At 43.1% G+C, this 18,473-nt stretch overlaps 1 protein-coding gene across 5 annotated transcripts in view; it reads right to left on the bottom strand.

Annotated features, from left to right (window-relative positions):
• Positions 1-18,199, bottom strand: part of Tnc (tenascin C) — a 90,635-nt gene extending 72,436 nt beyond the window's left edge. The window contains exons 1-2 of one of the 5 annotated variants that reach the window (XM_052716788.1): positions 17,897-18,199; positions 2,682-2,741 (exon numbers count right to left, since the gene is read on the bottom strand). The gene's annotated coding sequence lies outside the window, so the exon portion shown is untranslated. The remainder of the gene's footprint in view (positions 1-2,681; positions 2,742-17,896) is intronic. The other 4 variants (XM_052716787.1, XM_052716789.1, XM_052716790.1 and 1 more) reach the window with 4 other exon arrangements.
• Between the last annotated feature and the right edge of the window lie 274 nt (positions 18,200-18,473).

Genomic DNA, 18,473 nt, shown 5'->3' with positions numbered 1-18,473 from the left:
TGAGGAGGCCTTGGAAGACCAAGAAGTATACCAATCGTGATAATAGAAGGACACAAGATTATTATGTTTTAGCTATTGACTGTACTTTTCCAGAACTTGAGCTAAGCATTTTGAATATACAGTTTCAAATTCCTTTCAAATCATAAGGTGAAAATTTTATCTTCATTTTGCAGATGAAGAAACTGAAGTATAATTTTATGTCACACTGGGATGACACTGAGGAGTGAGGGTATGAACCCAAGCCCCTCAGAGTCCATCATCTCTCATTGGCTTTTGCATTGGAGGCCAAAGGAGGGCATTAGCATTTGAGAGCAGTTGCTTTTCTATCCATCTGACCTTCCAATGGCAGGCTGAAGGGGAGCCTGTCAGTCCCCTGGGACCAGAACCCGATGGTGCCGCTGTGGAGTGAAGAAAGTTGATGGGCACCTTTGAGATGCTGCTGAATCTAACGTATTTTTGGATAGGATTCCTGGTGTCTTGAAGACTTCTAAAAAGCCCACTTGCCCGACTGTTGAGTGGACAGACTTCATCTGTCCTTCAAGTGAGACTAAAATAACCTCTGTTATTAGAAGTTAGTTATCTCCCACCCTCTCATCGGAACTGAGTAATACTACTGTTGTCAAAAGGTGCTGAGAGACTTTGATGTCTTTAGAAATGTGTAGATTCTGTTTCATTTTTATGCTAGGCTGATTTAGTTATGTTTTGTCCATATAGAGTTAGATTATATAGGGGTTTTGGTTCCACGAAGACAAAGGCTATTATATGAGGTGTCTAGCCCTGTATACCTAGCACCAAAGACTGCACCTAGAATACAGTGAACCCCAGTTTTAGAATGGTCTTGGTTTTAATGATCTGCAAACTGTTGCTAATTTGGCAATAGTTCTGTCTAACCAAACTTAGCATTCCATTTTTAAACTCAAGCAAAATGGCCAATATTAAATACAAAAGGACCCAGATATTACATTGATTTTTCCTTTCATAAGGTATTTGGATGAATCACTGGTGGTATTTTGTGGCTCCTTTCCTCCCTTTCCTTGAAAAGAAGTTTCATTACCAACCAACTTAAATGCCCAAATTTTTAATCCATAAAATATTTCCATCTAGACACCATAATGAGATTCATATTTGTGGTTTAGTATACCTAAGAACAGCTCTGATGAAAAATGACTAGGTCCATTGATACATTCAGACCACAAGCTACCTTGCTATGGTCTGGTTTCAATTTTTGAAATAAAATTTCTGCAGAGCAGTAGTTTTCTCTCTTCTGCTTCTTGCCTAGACATAAAAGAAAATAAAAAGTGGGTCTGACCAAATGGCAATACTATAGATTCCTATAAAATTCTGGAAAATCTTTTCAAAAATAAATTTGAATTCATTTATCCTGGAACAATAGCTCCTCTATTTTCTATTTCCACCAGAATTTTATAAAATATACAGTTGGCTCTCTTTCACAGGTCTCAAATACTTGAGCCAAGGGTGAAAAATTAAAGATATTTATTCAAGAGTCACAGGTTATAGATATAGTGCAACACAGGAGCAGGGCAGTGTGAATACATGCGCTAATTATTTGGCATTGGGGCACTAGAATGTTCAGAAACCTTTCCTGAAATAATCGTCCTGGTATTTGAATGAATGGAATTCTGCTGGACTGAGGTTTGCTGTCAGATGGAGGCAGAGAGAAACACTGACAATTACCAAACCCAGGAGGCATCAAGATAAACCAGCCTTGATGCACTTTGATAGCAGTAGACTCCTGAAATAAAAATAGGTCTCTAAGATTGGTAGCAAGAACCAGACACTGTGGAAAACCAAGTCCACTCCAGTAATTAATTAGTGTGGTTCCAGAAAAGGCATGCAGACATGCAGTGTCTACTTTTCCTCTCTCAAACTGGGATCACCTAAAAGCTAAAATAATAACCAGCAGCCCTGATTAAAAACATCTGTCCTTCCTGTGCCCTAGATGGGTTATTTCATTGGCTCCTCCCTAAGATCCCTGATATAGCTTTCTTTCTTTTTCACTCCTCGAGGATGAGGAAACTGAGGTCACATAACTAGAAAGGGGGACAGCAGAGTTTAATTCAGGTGAAATGACTCACTAGTCACGGACAACATTCTTAACCCTCAGTTTTCCTGCAGCAATCTAGTAATGCCAAAGGATGGCTGTATGACTAAGTTCAAAGGACTAACTTCAAAAGAACCCAGGGTTTGCCCCTTCTTCCCCCCTCCCCCAAATATTGACAGTGGAAAAAGTCTTCATGAGGCTGCACGAGAACTGGAAAAATAGAGATAAGTCTGAGCTCAGACTTGGGCTTAGTTAGTGCAGGAGCTTATTTCCTAAAGTGTAATCTGTGGCATGTTGGGAGGTATTAATGTGGAGCAAAAAGTATTTCCTAGTTAATCATGTTTGGAAAGGCTATTTTTAAAACCAATGTCATTTTAAGGCAAACAAATTACGCATCTTTCTTTACTTCAGGATTTTCCAGGGTCTTTTATGAGTTTGTGGAAACCTCCAAGAAGATCATTTACAGCGTGTTTCCCAAACATACTTGATTCTTTTGTGTTTGAAGTACGTCACAGGATTGGGTTTGATGGCACACAAGGGAGGAAAGTACTGGTACAGAACAAACCTAGACCCTCTCCCCTTTCAGTCCCTCATATATTAGGTAGAAATGATGCTATACCTGGCCAGGAGCTGTCTATCATCAAAGGTGAAGCCCCAGGAAGATCTTAAGCAACTGAACCTAAAGTGGAAAAAAATCAGTATTATTTATTTGGTGCTTGGCCATTTACAAATGCCTTTTCATCATGATCCAAGCTTAGGCAATCTGGGAACACTGTTTATATTTTCCTGCTATCGGATGCACAGGCTTGAGACTGTTGAGCAAGTCATCAGGTCAGTGCTACTTGAATCAGAATGAAGGGTACTGTCTCACGAGGCCAAAGTTTAGGTTCTTTTTCTTCTACCAGGTGGATTTTGAAACAAGATTTATTGTTTGGTTTACGGAATTAACATTTATGTAATATATATCAGAGGAACACTCAGTTTCATTAATGTGAATGCATTTGTTGGGGTCATAGAGAGGGAGAATGAAGTTGGGAAAATGGAGTACACATGGTAGTTTCATTTACCGTTTTGAACTTGAGAAGAGGGCACAAAGCCAAGTGAACTAAAATGTCTAAATCTCCAGCAGATCTCTAGAGCTGCTGAGAACAGCCTGCCCTCCTTCAGTTGGCCCAGAGAGAAGATTAATGAATGAGAGGATGATAAAATGGGAAGCACCAGACAGAGGAGCTTAAAAATCAAGAGGTCCTGAAAAATTGGGCCTTGCACTATATATCGCTAAGAAATCAATCACATTGTAAGAGTATTTCAGAAACTCTGACACTTAAAACTTTCTTTTCTGGACTGGGTTGTGGTGGTGCATGCCTTTTACCCCAACTCCCAGCACTTGGGAGGCAGAGGCAGAGGATCTCTGGGAATTTGAGGCCAGCTTGGTCTATCAAGTGAGTTCTAGGACAGCCAGGGCTGTTACGCAGAGAAACCTTATATCAAAAAAACCAAAAACAAATCAAACAACCAAACCAACCAACTAAACAAACAACAAAAACAACGACAACAACAAAAAATTCTTTTCTGAAGGTAAGAAATGTTAGATTAGGTTTGTTAAGGACACAATCCTGAATCACCTAGGAAGAAAGACTCAATGAGGGATTGTCTAGGTGGGGTTGTGCGTTTGTTTGTTTGATTGATTATGTTAATTGAGGCAGAAAGATCTGCCCATCATGGGTGGTACCATTCCCTAGACAAGGTATCCTGGATTGTAGAAAAGCAGAGAAAGTGATCTGAATACATACATGCATACTTTAACTCAATTCCCTTCTTTTGACCTTGAATGTAATGTAACCAGCTGCTTCAAGTGATGATGCTTTGATTTTCTTAAAATGATGAATCCAGAATTGTGAACAAAATCAATCCCTTCTCCCTTAAGTTGCTTTACACAGAGACAGGAAACAAAATAAGCAGCATTTCATGTCTGAACAAGCAAATGTACAAGTAAGAAAAGGGAATTAAGTTCCTTCTAGGCAGAATCATTTATTTCAGCATATGGTGCGGGGGGAGGGAGGGTGTGGTATTTAACCTGAGGAAGTAGGGTTAGGAGAGACCATAGGGAGAAGGAAAGGGAGAGGAAGAAGTGATTGGTGATGTTGTTCTGTATGCTGTGAATATGTGTTGCTCTGATTAGTTGATAAATAAAGCTGTTTGGCCAATGGTGAGGCAGAACAAGGTTAGGCGGGACATTCTAACTAGAGAGGGAGGAAGCAGAAAGGAGAGCAAAGAGCCACTGCTGTGAGAAGCAAGATGTAAAAGTACTGATAAGCCACAAGCCACGTGGCAAAGTATAGATTTAAAGAAATGGGTTAATTTAAGATGTAAGAGTTAGCTAGCAAGAAGCCTGAGCCATTAGGCCATACAGTTCCTAAATAATGTAAGCCTCTATGTGTTCATTTGGGTCTGAGCGGCTGTGGGACCGCAGGGATGTGGGAGCTGGGCAGGACCAGAAAAACTTCACCTACAAAGGAGGGGAGAGAGAAAGGGAGAGGATAAAGAAGGGAAGGGAAGAGGGAGGGAGGAAAGAGAGTAAGAGAGAAAGAGAGAGCACAAAGTGGATAAAGGGAGGGTAGGTCACAGAAGTGTCTGTCACTCTTCTAAACTTCCATCTAGTATAGAGTTTTGTGTTGTGTCCCTACCTGTGCCGGAAGACTAATCAGACTAACTTTTATTTCTGTTTCATTCTCATTATGTGTGTAATAACATGCAATTTGTCAGGGTTATAGTGACTGAAAACTGTTCCAAGAAATCCAGCACACTGATTGGAGGGGTCAGTCAACATTTCCTGAGTGAGCAGAGAGTAAATGTGCTGTCAGATCACCTCTTTCTGCTAGGGTTTGAATCGGGACCATATCCTTTGGTTCACAGTTTAAAACGTGGTCCTCAGCTGTGGGACTAATTTGAAGGCTGCAGAGCCTTTTCAGATGCAGGGTCTGGCTGGTGGAAGGAGGCTAAGGAGAAGGACCGTTGCGGGTTTATAGCCACTGCCCTTTTCAGTCTAATGTCCTGTGCTCACTGTCCTTTAGGTACGTGAATCAGGGCTGCATGCTTCTGACACCTCAGACTGAGCCCTGAGCTGCAAGCCTCCCCTGCCATCCTGGAGTCTAACTTTGAAACCATGGGCCCAAATAAGCCTTCTAGCCTATATATGTCCTTTCTGTCAAGTACCTTAGGTGCATAGACACAAAAGTAACTAATAGACTTCACAAGTATCCAACTTTACTACTGTAGAGAACATTGTTATAGAAAATAAGCAAAACAAACATGGCTGTGTTTTAATACAACACTATTTGCAAAAATAGGCTGCTACTTCACAGTTTGCTGACTCCTGCCAGAATATAGTGATTATCACTGCTGCTGTTTTAAAACCAAATATAGCTGGGTAGGCATGAAAACCAACATTTTTTCATTTGCCTACCGTAAACTTGTCTTGTGAGCTGGTGAAATAGTTGAGTGGATAAAGGCACCTGCCTTCAATTCTGGTGAGCTGAGTTCGATCCCTAGGACCCACATGAAAGAAAAAGAATTGACTCCCTTGTTGTCCTTTGGCTTCCACAAAGGCGTGTGCCTGCTCCTGTGCACACACTTGCACGTGTCTTGTGCCACACGTTACGTTTAAGCTTTTCTTATTGATCTTCTCGTTGTTCTAAGAATATAACGAGCTGAGTATTACTTACTATGCCTGTTTAGAGGTCAAACTGAGACTTGGGGTAGCTCAAGAACTAGCCTATGACACAGAAGCAGCTTTTTTTTTGAAGCCCTTCCTGTGGCTCTGACGCATGAAATTTCAGCTACGTTGTGCCACGCTGTGGTAGCTCCTCAAACAGTTTTCTTCAGTTCTTAAAAAAGTGAAAACTTAACATTTGAGCTGCTCAGTAAGCAAAAAGATGAGGAGCGCAAAAGGATTCCTTTATCTTCTGCTTCCCATACCCCCTAGCAGCTGTCTGGTGGTTGTCCATGTGTAAGTCCCAGAGCATTTGACCTCTGCCTTTCTCTTTGAGCTCTGGCTGGTGCTCCCGCTTTGTACGCTTCTTCTTTGGAGGACGCTGAAGCCAAGGTGCACTGTTTGCAAGTGGTTATTAGCTCCTGGGTACGTGTTGGCAAGTTCCCTTTGGCCTAGACAGGGTTGCAGAATCTGCTGAGGTTTGGCTGTGCTCACTGGGTACCTTAGCCAGAAAGAGTTGCTAATTGGGATGACACTCTGCATGTCTCTGCCTCTCCAGCTAGGTTTCCTGACCCGGGCATGCCTGTTTTGGCTCAAGTGATTTGTTTTGGCTTTTCACTGTCAATTTAGATGTGTGAGGGCAAATTTACAGTTCCCTTAAGAGTATGTGGAGCCTGGTACTCCGGTGTAGAGTTTTCCAGACTATGGTCCAACACATTTTAAGGCAGATGTCATGAGGAGAAGGGTGTCAGGGCTCCCATCAGTTTAGGGATCAATGTCCTTCGAAATGATGCTCCAGGGAGCTTCCTAGTCTCTTCCACCCAGGGTAGGCACTGTTGTAAATCTTAATCTATGAACTAGGACGTGGGCACTCCAAAAACACGGAATGTACTGGTGCTTTATTTTTAAGACTTGGAAGTCTCCAGGAATGTGAATTTCTGTTGTTTCCACACTACCTAGTTCACAAAATGTTGCTATCAAAGATGACACAGAATAGGACACCACTATAATGAATTATAGGATATTGCCATATTGTTTTTGTTACTGTGTTGTCATCCTTTAGCACTACAGATGAAATGACTATGTGAACCCTGAATTTCCAGGATGTTGCCAAGTGTTTGCCAAACTCACTGGCCAGAGAATGCTCTTTAAGGGACTCTCATAAGGATCTGTTTCACAGGATACAATTTGAGAACTGCTTACCCAGTGGGGTCTCAGCACCAACAACTACCTCAAAAACAGGTGTCAACCTCCGTGACCATCTATGTCACATGCCAGTTTCCTTGATAAGCAATATAATACACAATATCATTTAATAACTACCATGATCTTCTAAAATATGTGTTGTTATATTGTGCCATATATATATATATAGTGAAACTTGGAGCAGTTATTTAGTCAAGTTTGCCTAGCAAACACAAGTATTTTGAACCCAGAGCTTTCAGATGTCAAAGCCATATTCTTACTCATGATTCATCCCTTCCCATGTGTTGTGGTTTTCTTTGTCCAAAGACAGAGATCTTTGTCCTCATCTCTTCCCTGAGGCTATACATTCCTCTCACTAGCTGTTGACTGATCCATACTCTGACTCAGTTTCAAATCCCTGGACAGATGTCCTCTGTCCTTGGTACTGGCTTTTCCCAAATCCCAAGTAATGGCAGCAGCTATTTGGGGGGGGCAGCTTTGAAAGTAAAGACAATCCTTGTCCTGACATGGTTTTCTGTCCCAGGACTGGCATGGCTTCCTTCAGGCATAAGGTATGCTACCACCCTGCCTAGGTGTGAGCCCAGAGGCTGAACCATGTAAATAACGTCTAACTCTAGTTTTTCTAAGCAAGCCTCTTGTGAAATGGGATCTTTGAATCTTGGGAACAAGGACTTTTATCAGGTATTTAAGGTTAACTTCAAGTCATGCTGAGTTTCAGGTGAATCAGGTAATAAACATCTCCCCTTAAGAACTGCCTTGTCAGAAGGCTTGGTCTGTTGGATATCAATGGCAATTTGATGCAGGGGATGGTGGAATATGTCAGGTTGTGCAAAGGAGACAGGGGAAGGGCATTTATGTACCTGGAGGAGGTGGCACCTGAACTAACAATTGAAGAGAAAAGATGAATTAGGTGTAAAACATAAAGAATGCCATTCTATGTAAAAGGGAATGACATTCACAAGAAAAAAAAAAGTATCAGAGCCAGGTGTGCGCAGGAGAGTGGGGGCTGAGGCACAGAACCTGCTGGGCAGCCAGGGATCTGGATCATGGGAAATCTTGAATGTCAATTAGGTGGTGTTAATTTTCTTTGTAGAAAAGAACGACTTGGGAATATTTGGGCATAGATATTCTGACCTCTATAATCCTAAATTGTGACACAGATTGAAGGGGAAAGCTGGTGTGATGGGACCCTGGTAGGAATCTGTTGCACTGGCCCATTTATAAGATGCTGAGAATTATGGTGGGAGGGGGCAGTGAGGTGCTTGACTTGTGTTAATTACTTTTTCATTGATTTGATCAAAATCCCCAACAGAAACAACTTAAGGGAGGAAAAATTTATTTTGGCTCACTGTTTCAGAGAGTTTCAGTCCATCAAGACAGAGAATATATTTCTTAAGTTATGAGACAGTAAAAGACTAGGCATTCCTCAAGAAATTTTGCCATCTATTCTGGATGGTGGATGGGAGTGGTGTAGCACATTTACAGATGGTTACATCATGCTTAGCAGAATTGTGACCTTTTTATAGTCTTCATTTAGAATTTAAGCATAACATAAGGAGATGTGGTTGGGTGTCAGTTTAGTGAGGGGTGGACTTGTGATGATTAATCCTGGTTGTCAACTTGACTTGATCTGGAATCAACTCAGAGGCATGTATCAAGGCAGGTATGTGAGGATATTTCCTAGAAAAATTAACTGAAGGGGAAGGATTCTCCTCTAGCATACATGGTGCCTTCCTGTGACATCCATATATAAGAAGACCCTAGGGAAAAGCTATTTCCTTTTTGCCTGCTTGCATTCTCTTCCCGTTGGTGACTGCAGCTACTCTGTTGCCGCTACTACTTCCATCTTTCACTGACATGAGGACCCAGATTCTTCAGATTTTCAATATGGACTGAAGACTAGCGGCTCTTTAGGATGCTTCCAGGTCTTTATACCAGATTGGGTCTTCTGGAGCACCCATTCTTGTGGACTGAGTAGCCCCAATTTCTCTCACTCTCCAGTATGAAGACAGCCATTGTTGGACTACCAAGACCATATCCTGTAAGCCAACATAATAATACTTTAAAATATATGTTCATACTCTCAGTTTTGTTTCTCAAGAGAACACTGACTCATCAGAAGGTGTGGTGGCTGAAGCATGTGACAGAAACCGCTCACTTAGAGCCAACCGGGAAGCACCAAGCCAGAGATAAAGACAGGGAGTGGGATTGGGTAGAGTTTTCAAAGGCATACCGTTTCTTCTGCCTGCGAGGCCCCATCTCTTATAAGTTCTATAGTAGACTATAGAAGTGTTAATATCCTGAATAGGGCCAGCAACTGAGAATTAAGCATTCAGAGCACAAATTTTGGGCAACATTTCATATTCAAACCATAACAGCAATAGAGAACACAAAATACTGTATATAGTAGAAAGGAGAGGAAAAAAAAAACCAGAATTCCACATTTTAGTCTTAATTTATATGCTGCGAGAGCTAGATTGGAGAGAAGGAATTTGGGTAATTTGTCACCTTGAATGTTTTGCCTTTCAATAAAACATATGCAGTATGATGGCTAATTTTCCTTGTCAATTTGACTAAATCTGGAATCAACCAAAATCCAAGCTACTGGACATTCCTGTGAGGGATTTTCTTGATTAGATTATTTGACACAGGAAGATTCTTTACTTAAATCCGGGCAGTCCCTTCTGGTGGCAACCCATATGAAAGGTCATGGGAGAAGAAAACTTGGCTTTTTACCTGCTTGTCCTCACTCTTCCTGACACATTAATCTATCCTGCTACTAAGGCATCCCTTTAGCAATAGTAGAAACAGCTTCTCTGGAATCCCAACACAGACGGAGGGCCAGTGGTTCTCCAGGAATCCTCCAGGCCTTCAGGACCAGATGGGACTGCTGAGATATCCAGGCTTATTAACTCAACAACTACTGGATGTCTGAGTGTGAGACAGTCATTGTTGGAGCACTCAGATCACATCATGTGAGCCAAAATAACAAATCTCTTTTTGATATTTAATCAGCTCTGTTCTTTTACAGAATTTTGACTAATACATTTGGAATTACTGTCTTGCAAAATGTTAGCTTGGGGTGATATTTGAAGGAAGTCAGTGCTACTTAAATGATCTATGATGACTACCTTACTAATGGCTAGAAAAGTTAAGACACAATTCACTTAGTGGTTGACACAATTACTTATTACCCATTAATAGAAGTGCAGGTGGGATGAGTGAATTTGTCATCTATAATAAGCTGCAGGGAATGATGACACTGGATCTTTGGAAACTGTAGCAGGCTGATTCAAAAATGACTGCACTGATACTGCCCCTCAAAAGTCCCATGCTTGCATATCTGCCTTTCCTTGTGGTACAGCCTAACAATTTTCTTTTAGCAGAAACCAAATGTTTTCTCCTCCTCCTCCTCTTCCTCTTCCTCCTCCTCCCCCTCCTCCTCTTCCTCCTCCTCCTGTTCTTTCTCCTCTTCTACTTCTCCTGTTGTTGTTCTCCTCCTCCTTTTTCTTCCTCTTCCTCCTCCTTCTCTTCTCTTTTCTTCTCTTCTCTTTTTGGCTTGGGTGAGATAAAGGGCTTTGTTGAAATGCCCCATGTGGGAAGGAATTAAGACAGCATGGGACTGAAACCTTCAGTCTAGAAACTTCTGAGGAACAGAGCCCAGCCAAAAAACACAGCCTGGAAGCTGACCATTCCCTAGTCAAGCCTTAAGATATGACCCAAACCCAAGCCAACAACAATGACAAATTAACCTAGAAAGCTCAGCTCAGCTCAGCTGTGCTCTGATTCCAGAGCTAAAGAAGCCGTAAGACAATTACTGTTGTTTTAAATGACGATGCTTTGCCATGAGTAAATAACTAATGGAGTTGTTAGCTCACTCCACATATGCTATACTGTTTAGAGAACAAGACAGTTTATTTTTTTTGTAAGAGAATGTGTGAACTGCAGAGTTTTATGTTGTCCCTGGATCCTAAAAGCAAAATCAGAAGACCCAAGATTCTGCCTTGACCCACTGCCACCTGGCATGACATCTTAGGAAAAGCTCTCTCTTCTCCACGTCTCAGTTTCACCATCTTTAAAATAAGATATTAAAGTAGGTCAGTGATTTGTACAAACATTTCCCTCTTCCACCTCCTTTTCTTCCTCTCCCTTCTTCTTCTTTTTGTACCAGAGAAACCTTTCACCAAATCATGTCTCATGTGGGAGTTCCACGAACAAAACAGATAAATGTACTTGAAAGAAGGTTGAATGTGGTCCCTTGCCTCACCTCTCCATCTCTCCATGGCATCACCTGAATCACCTCATGGTCTTTTTGCAACCGAGCTGTAAGCTCCTGGCTTTGGGGATGCCCATCAATTAGCCTCTTCATCTTCGACATTCTGTATATTCTAGCAAAAGTAACCTTCCTGCAAGAGCACTGTCCTGTAACATTTCTGCGTTCCACTACTTCTGTATGCTTGTTAGTGACACAGGGTAGGGGAAGCTATTCATGATGCCCTTGCCCACTTCTAGAGCTGTTCTGGCTTCCTGTCCTCCCCAGAAGGCAGACTCCTGCTATGTTAAAGCACCTTCTGTAGTTCACTGCACCAGAGTTCTACTTCCCTAGGTGGCTTTGTTATCAGCTGTACACATTTCTATTTTTTTAAAATATTATCATTTCATATACTGGTGCTTACATTTGGTCTTTGCAAGGATCTCTGGCCAGCAGATGGTCTAGTGGAGCTCTGAGCTGTCTCCCTCTGCACACAGTATGTTGCTTCTGCAGGTGACATGCAATGGTGGTGCATTGCCCGGCTTCTCAGGCTCCCCTAACACTGTGCTTTCATCCAGTGTTCCTCAAGTATCTGTAGCCTTAGCATTTTGAATAAAACTAATGCTTTTCCCCACAGTCTTGAGCCTCTTCCATTGTTTAATCCAACAAGTGTTACCTTAACCCATTTCACATGTACTGGGTGATGAAATTTGATTCTTATACTTCTTAGTATCCACAGATTTGTCAAAAGCCCCTCATCCATAATTTGCTCACCAGTCTAAGTGCTGCCTGTTTTACTGAACTACTTCTGTAAAAATGCAAGTATGAGGCTGTAGAGATGGCTTATGCTGCTCTTTCAGAGGAGCTGAGTTCAGTTCCCAGAGTCTAAGTAGGAATGTTCACAACTGCCTACAACTCCAACTTCAGGGATCTGACACCCTCTTCTGACCTCCAAGGGAAACTGTCCTCTTGTGCGCTACCCTGACAGAGACACACATGCATATACATAATTAAAAATAAAATAAATTTTAAAAATATAAATATTTATCTGCTAAATAGCCAGTTGTCTCTAAACTGTTTTTATTAGCTGGAAACTTGGATTAATTCCTTAGAATCCATGTTGCATAGTGAGGGAAACACTGGGAAGGAGTTCTGAATGCCTTTACTTTCTGTTTTATGCAAGTAACAAAGACCTCAGTTTACCTTCCTGCAAAGTCTTACATATGTGCTGGGAGTACACGAAAGTGATGTGCATAGAAGTATTTCATAAATGTATTGCTTCATGAGTATGTTATGTTGTGAAGATCTGTCCTGCTCACAGGGAAACGTGGTAAGTCATGAAACAGACTTGTGAAAGAGCTGCTCACCACACCTTCAGAAGCCAAACCCTGTTGTGTTAGGAATAGCAGGACACTTCATAGACATTACATTCTGAGTGTCTGATGCCTGCACATAGACTGTGGAGATGATGAGCTCCCTAAGACAGGATGAGCAGAAGCATGGTGCCTGGCATGGCTTGCTTACCCTAACGGTCATTACCAGCTTCCAGAGACTTGGAACTGAGTTTGGGTTGAGGTCCTCCCTGCCATCTGTCTACATGGTATTGAGTAAGCTACTTAAACTGATTCAGCCCAGCTCCCCACTCTTTGAATAGAGGAATGGCAATGATATTAGAAATAATGGGCAATGGTAAAATGGGGCAGTACTGGTAATCTACATGGCAAAATTTAGTGTGTTGGCTAATTTTGATCATCAACTTGATAGTCTAGAAACTAGTCTAGAAACAAACCTCTGGGCATGTCTGTGAGCCATTTTCTAGACTAGGTTAACTAGTTAACTGAAGACCCACACTAAGTGAGGGTGGCACCAGTCCATGGACTGGGATTTCTGTGCTTCATACAAAAGAGAAAGCTAGTTGAGCACCAACTTTGATGACTCTGCTTCCTGAGCATGGATACTGTGTGACCACCTGCCTCCAGCCTCTACTACCATGCCTTCCCTTCCATGATGGGCTGTGTCCCTACAAACTGTAAGCCAAAAAGACCCTTTCCCTCCCTAGTTGCTTCCTGACAGGTATTTGTCCCTGTGATGATGAACGAAGTAACTAATGCTGCTACTTTCCCAATTATCCCTCATTTTCCTTCAACGGGGACAAGTTGGAACATCCTTAGAGCTGCTAGCAGAAGCCACCTTCCCTCCTTTGCATAAAAGGTGACCTTTGGCTGATTCTGGAGCAAGCTATCTACTTGCCAGCCTTATGAAATACCTTTGTCTCTTGGCATTCTGTTTGATGAAGGTTAAAGAACCAGCCAAAGCTATTTGAGTTATAATGTTCACATTTCAGGACCTGAGAATGTCAGGAAATTTCAAACATCTGATTCAGCTTGGAAGGAAATAATATTTTTAAAAATTCTACTCTCAAATAGAGTGAAAATACACATGGAGAGGATTTTCCATTCACAATCTACTTTCAGTGTGGGCATTTTGCTTTTGTTCCATAGTGGAGGGTCAAAGATGGCAATGAGAACACTGGACTCTAGGTGGCTCTTAAAGTCTGGGAAGTGTATATGGCAGAGGGGAAGAAAGATTATTAGATTTAATGGTACCACTGAACAAAAGTCTGGTCACCAGGGTTAAAATCAGGTCATCAGGTCACTATGTAGTGGTCTATCCTCCACAAGCAGTCTTAGAGTGTGTGCAGAATTTACAGTAGGCAAAGCCACCAGTGTGTTTTGTGTTGGAAAGAAATAGAGTTTGCAGGAGGCTAGTCTCACGACACTAAGGGGTTTTCCTTCTTGGAAAGGGGCCCCCATCTAATATTTCCCACATGTTGAAGGTGTTCAGGCTGGTCTGGGATGGGATTCAAGGGGATTCCCAACTATCTTCCACAGTTAGAGGTGTTTGAATCATAACCTTCCTCTCTGAGGCTTTGGCAGAATCTGTAGCTTGGAGATTATATCTTACTCCCTCACTGTCCTGGGATTCATTCCTCAGAGGCTAGGCATAGCCCCATTTTTTTCTCCTCAGCAGCCCCTTTCAAACCACACAGTCAGCTGAACTACACCTTACAAGATTCAGGTACGGCTCTGTTCTGTTCTTCCATTTGAGGGTTCCACCTCCACAGCCTGGGAAAGTGTGTGCTGACTTTTCTGACATGCAAGTCACCAGAAATGACATGAATGCTACCTCTCCGTCTACCCTCCTCCCCTTCCCCCTCTCTGTCTCTTTGAATATTTCTGTTTCTGGGCAGCGAGTTGCACCACCACCAGCTAACCTTTCCTGTGCACCATGAAAAATGATAGCTGCAGGGCTCCTCTGTGAAATCAAGAGGCACTGATGCCAGCTGGAGTCTTCTGTACTCTCTTGGCCATCCCCCAAAGGACACCATGTAGGGCTCTGAACTTGGTTAGCCAAACCTGACGTCAGGAGGCAGTGTGGCACAAGAGACAAAACAGTAGGGTTTTGCTTAGAGAGCTTGTGTTTGCAGCCAATTCTGACTCTTTTATGGAAGGACCTGAGCTGAGCCACTCAGCTTCCTTGAGCCTTAATTTCTCCTTCCATTAAATGGAGCTGTTAGTTCATAATTTGCAGCATTAGAAAATTAGATGAGACACCATAGACCGTCTTCCCCATCACACATATGTCACGCTGTCAGCCCTGACTGCTGGCTTTTTTGTGTCTGTGTTTGATTTTTCAAAGAGGAACTGTGTATTGAGAGCCAACTAAATATTTGTAGCTCAAGTTCTACTTTTCAAACAGAAATAGCCTCAGTATGGAGGAGCCTTTGTGCTTTGTGCATTCTGGGGATGTTTTTCCATCAGAAACTCTAGTTTGTAAGTTCATGGAAATGCAGGAAGAGAGTCCAAAAGGTGCTTTTAGTTCATTGTGAACATCAGAAAGGGTAGGATTCGGGGGCGGGTGGCGGGGAGTCATTCTGTCAGCTTGAATTCCCTTTCAAAATTCTATTCTGGTTATATGATCAGGCTATTGCTGTATTTATGAGTGGCCACAGTCTGCCTGGAGGAGCATACTTAGTCAGAAAGGAAGTGCTTTCCTTCTGAGGGCTATATAAGAAGCTGATACATTGAAAAGGAACACAGCAGAGGCACAATATGCCTCTGAGCAGAGACATGGGCTGAGATTCTGGCCCCATGGCTTAAGTTCTAAGACTCAACTCTTTGCACTCTGAGTTTCTATGTCTCATAAGTACATCCATGCTTCAGAGATATGCTGTGATCTTTTGGGGCTATGATACCCAAGGAGACATCAAGAGCTTACAGCTTACATACTGGGTTGACTACATGCTGGTGGTGTCTATGGCTGACATTGATTAAAATAACCAGGCTTTCTCACGCCTCTAAAATTCCTGTCTACAGTTTCATTTGGGGGCACTGTCCTTACTCCCATAGCTGCTGGAGTTTAGAACTCCAACCTGAATGAGCACTGCCTGGCTGTGAGATCTGGAGCTGTGTGTCCTGTTGTTTGCAATCTGGTGAATATGTTTCAGGAGATGAACAGTGGGGTGAGGTTTGGACCCTTTAACTCCATGTCAACCCAAGCAGCCTCATGTTTAACTGTCAGAAACTGGAGTTATTCTCCAAATTCTATTAATAAATACTTCCATTGTTAAACTTGACAAACATTTGTTTAGAACATGGATATTGAAGGTGTCTGTGAACTGACCATCAGGTGAACACAATTACCTCTCTCTCAGAGCCAGCCTGTCTATACCGGGTGACTGCCACAGAGCCCTAGGAGAGGTAATTCCTCACCCACATTGTATGAATGACAAAACTGATGGCTGGAAACCTGGTCACCTCTTGAGACAGGGTAAGGAAGGGCTAGGAGCATGAAGCTAAGTGTTTTGAACAAAGCAGAGGGTGGGTGACCAGAGACCTTGGGAACACCCTTTTCAGTTCTCTCTCCTGGTCATATCATTTGAGCAACCCAGAGAATATTCACACTCTGCACCCCATTCTTTCCCTAGATGCGGTCACTTTCTTGGAATGCACAAAGCCAAGGCACACTGCCTCTCATGCCCTGCAAAGGGCTTGGCTCATATGGGAAGGAACACTTCCCATCAGTTTATTTAGATTGAACAAACCCCTCCCCAGTCCCGATGTGGCTTGTTCTATCTCAGGACAAGGTGCTGGGGTGGGAAGCAGCTTCCATAGGGTTCATTCTAAGGTTCATAGGAGAAAGCTCTAAAAAGCAAGGAGATAAGGTCCACAAAAGCATGAAAAAGAGGCACTCATTCTTAAGGAGAGCTCCCTGTCTAGTTCGCCTTCTGATGCAAAGCATTTCCGAAGAATCACCAGCCACACAGCACTCCATAGCCAAGCACTTGAGCCTGTAATGTCTGAGGACATTCTGGAGTCAGAACTCCACATTCACATCCAGCCCCAGGCTGCCACCTTGTCTCCTAATGGTGCCAACACAACTTCTTGCTTATAAAATACCTGCCAGGCTGGCAGGCACTCTCAGATTGGGCAAGATAAAAAGACAAAGACTGGGGGTGGGGGTAGTCAGAAACACTCCAGAATTGGGTAAGTGATGCTTTTCACTTCCAGCATGATGGCAGCTTTGGGCCATGACAGAGCTTGCCCAGTTACTCATTCACTCTTTTTGTACCTCATTTGCCCCTCGTTATAAGGGCAGCTGTTGTCCCCAATTTAGAGAAGTGGAAACTAAGGTCCACAGAGGTTACATATTTTCCTGTCTCTTTAGTATTGTGGTGGCACTAGTGCCAATGCCCAAGTCACTTCTGGGGACAAAACCAGACCTCTGAATCCCCCTGTAGCACAGATGGCATCAAAGAATCTCTGTGTTCTTTTCCAAGTTTGCCAGGGGAGGTGGCTTTCCATATCTAGGGAAGATGTTACCAGAGGCTTCCCCCTATGAAGTTTAGAGAAAGACCCTGATTTGGGAGCAATATGGGTTTCGGATAGCCTGGAACTTCTAAACATGCCAAGGCCCCACCTGAGGTTGGTGAACCAGGAGCTTTTCACCAGAGATTGGCACCCTGCTCCATAAGCGTGCTGACCAGTCTCATCTGGCAACCTGTGGGTCGTTCATCTGCGCCTAGAACTCATCTTCTCACTTTGGTTCATTGGTGCCTAGAACTCATCGCCCTCCTCACTTTGGTATCCCAACGCTTACCTTTACACAGAGTGGGCTTTGTGAAGACCAAAATGGGGTGGGTGGGGGGTGACTGAAAACTGTCAAGTGCTGAGACTGTTAGGATACACAATTGCGTTCTTCCTACTACCATCCTTTATCGTTCCACCCCGTGACTGTGAGAGAACGCCTCTTTCAAACACGACTTTTCTAACATTCAACAGGGGAAAAATCCACAGGTGTGAATCAGCTAGGTAAAGGGTTAAGAGAAAAACTCTGATTTTTCCTCTAAAGAAAACCAGAGAGAAAAAACTTTACCAGAAGTTCCTCTGAGTGGTGACTATTGACAGATCAGCACCAAATACAAGCGAGAAGGACGGCAAGCCGGGGATAACCAGGGTGCATAGATTGCACCCAGAGAAACACTCTTTCACCGGGAGTGGAAATAAAACAGAAGTTTTATAGTTACAAACCCACAACTTACTGAGTACCAGGAATGCCAAAAGCACATCAGAAAGACCCTGGATGATGGGATCAACAGACTCACCTTTTCCAGGTCGGGGAAATCTAGGTCGCTGGGCACATAGGCTCCCTGAAGAAGTACCTGGGCTGAGCCGCGGCGACTTCCCACGGGGCGCAGTCCCTAGCGCCTCCCCAAGCCACGGTCTTTGTGCCCACCAGAGGCTGGGGTGTGTGTCTGCGCGGGAGAGGCGTGTGACAGTAGGCAGGCTGTGGCCAGAGCAGCCAGCTTTGGCTGGCTTATATAGGGAGCTCCTTCCTCTGTAATGGGACGCCTCGCCTCCAGACATCCTTTCCCATTTTTTTTTTTTTTTCAGTTTGCGAGTTAAAGGAACAGCCCTCTCAGAGGAGCACGGTTAGCTCATGAAAGACGCACTCACTCCAGGCACCCAGCCAGCTAACGGACCATTTGCATACAATTTACAGTGAATAACAACAAAAAGAGTAGGAATTCCAGCTCCCTCCACCCCCGCAGAATAGCTGTTAGCAAAGTGTGATTTTTGCTTTGCTCCACACTCAAGTATTCTAATTGTGAAACAGAAGCCTCAGGAGCTGAGCAAGAGGGAACGGGATCCTGGCTCTGCTCCTGGACTCCAGCAAGCTGG

This window comes from Peromyscus californicus, unplaced genomic scaffold, assembly GCF_007827085.1.
Source record: "Peromyscus californicus insignis strain IS unplaced genomic scaffold, ASM782708v3 Scaffold_5__1_contigs__length_169319896, whole genome shotgun sequence".
Classification (NCBI taxonomy): domain Eukaryota; kingdom Metazoa; phylum Chordata; class Mammalia; order Rodentia; family Cricetidae; genus Peromyscus; species Peromyscus californicus.
The sequence above is the reverse complement of the archived record's forward strand: the minus strand, read 5'-3'. Positions and strand labels throughout refer to the sequence as shown.